At 50.0% G+C, this 7,246-nt stretch overlaps 1 non-coding gene across 1 annotated transcript; it reads right to left on the bottom strand.

Annotated features, from left to right (window-relative positions):
• Positions 1–2,105: 2,105 nt before the first annotated feature.
• Positions 2,106–2,178, bottom strand: trnar-ucu (transfer RNA arginine (anticodon UCU)). The gene has a single exon. It is a non-coding gene; the product is annotated as a tRNA-Arg (tRNA).
• Positions 2,179–7,246: the final 5,068 nt, after the last annotated feature.

The following is a 7,246-nucleotide window of genomic DNA, read 5'->3' as shown; positions in this document are numbered from 1 at the left end:
GGCACGGGGCAGGGTGACACTAGGTACACGGACACACAAGATGGCTGCTGAGCCATAGGTTGGCCACTTGGCACACAAGATGGCCGCCAGACCACAATATGGAGAGAGACAGCAGAGCAAACACAGACACTGCCTGGGGCCACCAGAATGCCAGCACAATGCACTCACAACCGAGTTGATTAGTTTAAGACGGATGGGAGAGACAATACACATGAAGAACATACACTGCCCGCCGAAGGGTCTGGGTCAGACAACACCTTTGATAGAAATGCTAACTGTTAGATACAGCCTCAATACAGAGTGATAATAGCCAGGGCTGCAGTAATCGGCCTTCTCAGGAAGAGCGATTACCGCCCATTACTACAGCAATGGACTTCCGCGCAGACGCTGAAACTGACAACAACTGCACTGAAATTAACAAAGGCCACACTGGAACTGACAATAACTGCACCGAAACGATCAAGGATTCTGCAATGTTTACAATAAACAAGCCATGTTACAGAGACAATAACCTCATCACTGACCTATTATATCACAAAATGTATAACAGTATCTTGACCATGTGCTCCGGGTTGAGAGAAGAATCACAGCTGACCACTGTGCTGTTGGTGCTGCTCTCTCCCCGGAGCTCCGGGATTTCCTTGGACAATAAACTCTGTTGGTGAACCCCGACTCTGACTCAGGGGCTGGTGATTTTCAGCAGTTGCCTTCCCACAAATGTTTGTCCAATCTGTGGATGTGACACTCCAAGTTCTCCAACGATGGCCTAACTACCTCACATCTCCATCATAGCCTCCTTGCAATTGTATTCAATACCTTGACTAAGAAAGGTAAGGACCCAAATGCATAGTCACAGCCCCATCAGTTCCAACCTTGAACCCCCAGATTTCAATCATTTCCATTGACATATTGGACATCGTCATAAATACCAAACATGCAGGTAATCTGGGGTTCAGCTGGTAATGTTGACAGAATATAGCTTAGACTGACACCAACACAACCAAAACAGAAGTTACTTTGTCCATCAGTTGGTAGCGCTATCTGTTGGAGCCCCAGTGATCTCATGGGTAAGGCACTAACTTCCTAAACCAGAGATTATGGGCTCACATCTTATTTGGGGTTTTGATTTTGTTGAAACCTTCACTGTGCAGGTGATCTCAATCCTGTGTGGTCACGTGTCCATGGCAACAAAATCAGGCATTTTCAATTGATCCTCAGCAGGAGAAATTTGACCTGATAGAAAATTGGCCAAACTAAATTAAAGAGCAGCTATCAGCTCCAGAGAACAGTGCAACTAAGATCAAAGAGCTACAAAGATTCAAGAAGAACCAGTTCCAACCAGACTGAGGGTTGTATATTGGAGAAGTGTCAGCCTGAGACAATCCACTTTATAGCTCCTGGCATGACAACAGTTAAGTGTATTGGTGTGACCCCATTGGATGTTGTGAACCCTGCTGATTATTGTACTGGCCAAAGCCACAGAAGATTCTGGAAGATCAGAGAAATGTAGGGTAGGAACACACACCTGGATGCCAGTCCCTTTGCGAAGCCTTGACTGGGCCTTGCAGTGGAGCTCTGACGATCTGCTCCAAACCTGTTCAGAGAAGCCCTAGAGTGGGGTGGGAGGAGGCCATTCAGACCATCACATCCACACTGACCCTCTGAAGAGCATCCCATCCAGGCCCAACCCCTATCCTCTCACCCTGCATTCCCCAAAGCCAATCCACCGAACCTGCACATCTTTGGGCTGTGGGAGGAAACCAAAGCACCCGGAGTACCCCATGGAGAGAATGTGCAAACTCTACACAAACAGACACCCAAGGGAGGAATCAAAGCCAGGTCCCTGACGCTGTGAGGCAGCAGTGCTACCCACTGAGCTGCCATGCCATCCTCAGGAGAATCTCAGCAGGTTTTCAGCCATTGTGACTGTGCGGTCTCTTTCTGACGGTTTACCCCACTATCCTGCATATCCTCAACATTCTGTATTTTTCTGACACAAGGTACCACCAACCCAACACAGAGCTGGGGACTTATCCAGATGACATGAAAAATTGACTTGACCTCAGACAAAGATCAGCCATGAAGACAAGGGTTAAAATGTCAGACACCCCAGATGGGACTTGAACCCACAATCCCTGGCTTAGAAGGCCAGTGCCTTATCCATTAGGCCACTGAGGCCACACGTGTGATGTTAAAATGGCAGCTTTTAAGTTTTGTTTTGCAAGAACACACTGTCTGTGGCTCAGCCAGCACAGAGTCAGTGCCCTGGACTGAGGGGATTCTAAATCTCCTGGTTAGATATGGTTTTCTCTTTACCCCCGCACTGCTGCCTAACTGTGGTAGTGCTTATGTTTTCCCCAGCACCCATGTTGTGTGTGTGCAGGTGTGAGACACAGTGAAAGACAACAGATGGACAAATCTTTCTTCAATTCCCATCACCAGGAAGAAAGGAAACAGCCGAGTGGCCAGTGACAAGCATCAAAGGGCAATGCTGTGTGACCAAACAGTGAGGGGGAGGGCACTCTCTGAACAGCTCAAGGATGTTGGTAGACACTGCGTGCTCCTTCTCCAGGGACACCCGGGCTCGAACGTAACCATGGAAGAGGGTCAGGCAATCGGCCCTAACAACCAGTTTGGCCAGGCCCAGGAGCAGACCCACGAGGAGATCCTCTGACCAACCCTCCCCCCTCGGCACTGGGTGCCCAATGATGGGGAGTGTGGGGCTGAGGTCCAACCAGAAACGGAGGAGAAGGTTTCCCAGAAAGCTAAAAAGGGAGTGCAAGCGCCCTGTTCCATGGTCTCCACAGCACCACAGAACAAGCAGTTGGGCTGGGAGTCCGTGAACCACCACAATCTGCGGACTGCCGCGTGCAATACCCTCCACCCCAGATCCCCGTGAGAAAGGGGAAGGACTCCCATGTAGAGAGCCCTTCACTGGGGATGGTCCCCACCGCCCGGTGGTAAATGGGCACGCCAGGGTGTGTCTGGGAGGTGGATGAGGGTGTGCAGCAGCAGTCTGTACAGGGCCCTGTGTGATACACCCCTGAAAGGGACAAAACTAAAACTCCGGAGACAGCTCAGGTTGTGGGGCACAGTCTCCCGCAGGAAGTACAGGACCCGTGGGGCCAATGTGAAATTCCGTCGGGGCAGGAGTGAGTGCAGACGGGATCCCACCGCACACCTGAGCATCCTCCAACTGGGGCACTACGTGGGGTCTGAGCACCGTCGTTTTAAGGTGTCGGATGGTGGTGGCCACGTACCGGACGTCTACCGCTGCCCTGCTCGCTATATCCTGCGGCAGCGTCCAGCCCAGGCCCACACCATCCAGCACGTCCCCGTCCCTGGTCACCCTCACAGTCACGGCCCTCCCCTCCGACAGTCACTCGAACCCACGAGTACGGAGGTGCGGATTCCTGAGCAACGTCTCCCTGACGACAGTCGCTACTCCTGCCGGAGGGTAGGCGTGACGCGATTCGACCATGTTCCAGACCGTGAGCAGGTCCTGGTAAAAGACAGGCAGTGTCCTGAGAGTGACCTCCAAACCATCACGGTCCCTGAACAGGAGCTGAGTCTCGTAGTTGAGGTTACGCACCTGGTGGAAAAAATACGTCGCCAGGGCACCCCGCCGAGGGGGAGGCTCAATGTAAAGGTATCGCTGCAAGGTCTGAAGGTGGAACGTCGTTACCTGGGTGTGAACACACACCAGCGACTGACCGCCCTCCTCAATATGGAGACTCAGGACCTGCGCAGTGACCCAGTGCATCTTTTTGTCCCAGAAGAAGTGAACCAACATTCTCTGGATGTCAGCGACAAAACCAGGAGGAGGGACCAAAGTGACCAGCCGGTACCACAGCATGGCAGGCACCAGCTGGTTTATGACCAACACTCGACTCCTGTGAGACAGCACTCGGAGCAGTCCTGTCCAGAGGCCTGGGCGAGGTGAGACTTTGGCCTCCAGCTCCTGCCAGTTCCCCGGCCAGGATTCCTCAGCCGGGCTGAGGTAGACCCCCAGGTCGAGGAGATGGGTGGTACTCCAGCTGAACCCCCGTAACTCCTCCGGCAGAGACTCCACCCGTCACGGACTGACCAGTCGTCTGGAATATTGGGCCCAGTTGATCCTGGTGGAAGAGACCGATGAGTACAAGGATGAGTACACATCCTCCCCAGGTCAGCAGGGTCGGTGAAAGGGAGGAGCACGTGGTCAGCGTAGGCCGAGATGACCACCCCTGTGCCCGCACCGCACAGAACCAGCCCCGACAACCTCCTCCACAAGAGGCACAGGAAAGGCTCCACGCACAGGGAATCCAGCTGGACGGACAGGGGGCAGCCTTGGCGTACTCCTCTCCCAAAGTGAAGGGGCAGTGTCATGGAGCCATTAACTTTAAAACTAATTGTACCTGCCTCCACTTGGTCCACATCCACACAAGCATTTCTTGTCACGAACCTGTCCAAATATCTTTCTCATAGATTCCATACAATGTGGAAAAAGGCCATTTGGCCCAACAAGTCCACCCAGACTCACTCACCTACATGTCCTCCTGACAAATGTACCCAACCTTCACATCCCTGAACAGTCTGGGCAATTTTGCATGGCTAATTTACTTGTGGGAAGAAACTGGAGCACCTGGAGTAAACCCACACAGACACGGGGAGAAAGTTCAAAATCCACACAAACTGTCACCAGAGGCTGAAATTGAACCTTGGCCCCTCGTGCTATGAGACAGCAGTGCTAACCACGGAGCCAACTTGGAAACTCTACACACAGTCACCCAAGGGAGGAATCAAAGCCAGGTCCCTGATGCTGTGAGGCAGCAGTGCTACCCACTGAGCCACCATGCCATCCCCAGGAGAATCTCAGCAGGTTTTCAGCCATTGTGACTGTGCTGTCTCTTTCAGACGATTCACCCCCCCATCCTGCAGATCCCCGAAAATCTTGAGCAAGAACATGTTGGGCACCACTTCCCATCAGCTGAAAGCAGACAAGGGGGATTTCTCCAAAGTCAATTAGAAATAACGTTGACAGTGAACAAGCCATAAATAATCAGATACCCCAGATGAGACACGAACCCAAAAACCCCTGGTTTAGGAGACCAGTGCCTTATCCATTAGGCCGTTGGGGATACACCCGTCAAGGTCAAGTGGCAACCTTTAAATACTGAACCCTGCCCTGTCATATTGTTTTTTTCTGAGTTTTCTACTCTTACTGATTGTTTTTTGCCCCTTCCATTTCATGCTAAATTGTCGGCTGCTTGATAAATTGATCTCGCCTCCCATTTTGCCCCAGACGGACATTTGAGAAATCACAGCCGGTCAGACAGCGTCCGAGGACCAGGAGAGTCGACGTTTCGAGCATAGGCCTGAAGAGCTTATACTCGAAACATTGACTCCCCTGCTCCTCGGATGCCGCCTGACCAGCTGTACTTTTCCAGCACCACACAGTTTGACTCTGATCTCTCACATCTGCAGTGCTCACTTTCTCCCAGTCGAGAAATCAACTCAACTCCAACTTTGCAGACCCAGAGTTTGAGGCAAATGGAGCAGAAGGAAAAGGGCTCAATGTTATTGTGTGCAGCACTTTCAAGATATTTGCAGTTAGTGGGGAAGGAGGAAGTGGAGATGTTGCAAAAAGTTGCATTAAGGACAAATCAACAGAATCTTAGCGGGCATTCAGCCCATTGTGGCTGTGCTGTCTCTTTCAGACAATTCACCCCAAGATCTCCCAAATCCTGGAATTACCTTGTGCAAGTTTCTATGTCACCTCATCTGCCATAATCTCAACGTAGGCTCAGTGATTTTTAACAGTACTGTCGATGAAAAATTCAGTCAGCCTGGATTGAGATGAAGTTGACATGGAATGAAAATCAGCAACAAAGCCCAGGATTAAAACCCAAGCAACCCAGATGGGACTTGAACCAACAATTGCCAGCTTAGGGAAGCCAGGGCCTTATCCATTCGGCCCTGCAGGCTCCCACCTTGCACTCTCTGTGGAAAGTGTTGACCTCAAATGAGTGCGACAGCTGAGCATGTTCCAAGATCGACAATGACATGTTGAGGGGCACACTAAAGTATGGAGCAGCTGCTGTCAAGGTGTAACAGTTAAAGAACACTGTCTAAGGCCTTTCTGACCAGTTATGACATCATCCCTTCATTTCTCAGACCCTCTTGGTGCCTCAGATTGAAGAGAAATTGTTTCCTGCCTCAGTAGAAAGATCTGCCCGATCTTTGTGCGAGACCCCCCTTTGTGGAAGAGAACCAGCCCTATATCGGGACATTATGTTACTAACGTTCATCTGGTTGATCAGTGGAAATTAAAAGCCATGTCACACAACAGGCGGAGTCAATCTTTAGCTGAGTAGAAGTTCAGCAGAGAGAAACAGACTTACTTTGTGATATAATAGGTAATTCCTGTCCCATTGATCTATTAACTGCAGGGAACTTTCAGATACGTGGTATCTTTAGAGCAATTAAATATCCTCCCAAGATATATGCTTTCACTCTCAACTGAAGATGTTATAACTTCAATGGCTAAGAGTACTAACCAATAAATCAATGCCAAGCCAGTTGAAGTATTACACTTGGCACATCATCATCGCTGTAATTGCAGAATGCAGCATAACCTATTCCGTCTTCTAACCTACTGACAGCCAACTTTTCAAAAGTCTCCTTACACGACTCTGAAAACGAATTAAAAGAAACCAATTAAACCAAATAAGCACAAATTAAAATGTCCCAGTCATTTAAAAAGGCTCTGTAACAAAAGTCAAAATCTCCCAAGAAAGCTTACACTTACAGAGTCACAGAGTTGTACAGATCCTCTGCTCCAACTCGTCCATGCCAACCAGATATCCGAAAGTTATCTAGTCCCACAAACCAGCATTTGGTCCATATCCCTCTGAAGCCTTCTTATTCATGTCCCCATCCAGCTGCCTTTTAAATGTTACAGAGTCTTTGAGTTATACAGCACGGAAACAGACCCTTTGGTCCAACTCGTCTATGCTGACCAGATATCCTGAATTAATCTAGTCCGACTTGCCAGCATTTGGCCCATATCCCTCTAAACCCACCCTGTTCATATACCCCCATCCAGATGCCTTTTAAATGTTTTGGAGGAGCCGGTGTTAGACTGGGGTGGACAAAGTTAAAAATCACACAACACCAGGTTATAGCCCAGCGGGTTTATTTGGAAGCACTAGCTTTCGAAGCGATGCTCCTTCACTGGGTGGTTGTCTTCACCTGATGAAGGAGC

This window comes from Chiloscyllium punctatum, chromosome 18 (assembly GCF_047496795.1).
Source record: "Chiloscyllium punctatum isolate Juve2018m chromosome 18, sChiPun1.3, whole genome shotgun sequence".
In the NCBI taxonomy this organism is placed as follows: Eukaryota; Metazoa; Chordata; class Chondrichthyes; order Orectolobiformes; family Hemiscylliidae; genus Chiloscyllium; species Chiloscyllium punctatum.
This window is presented reverse-complemented; position numbering and strand designations above follow the sequence as displayed.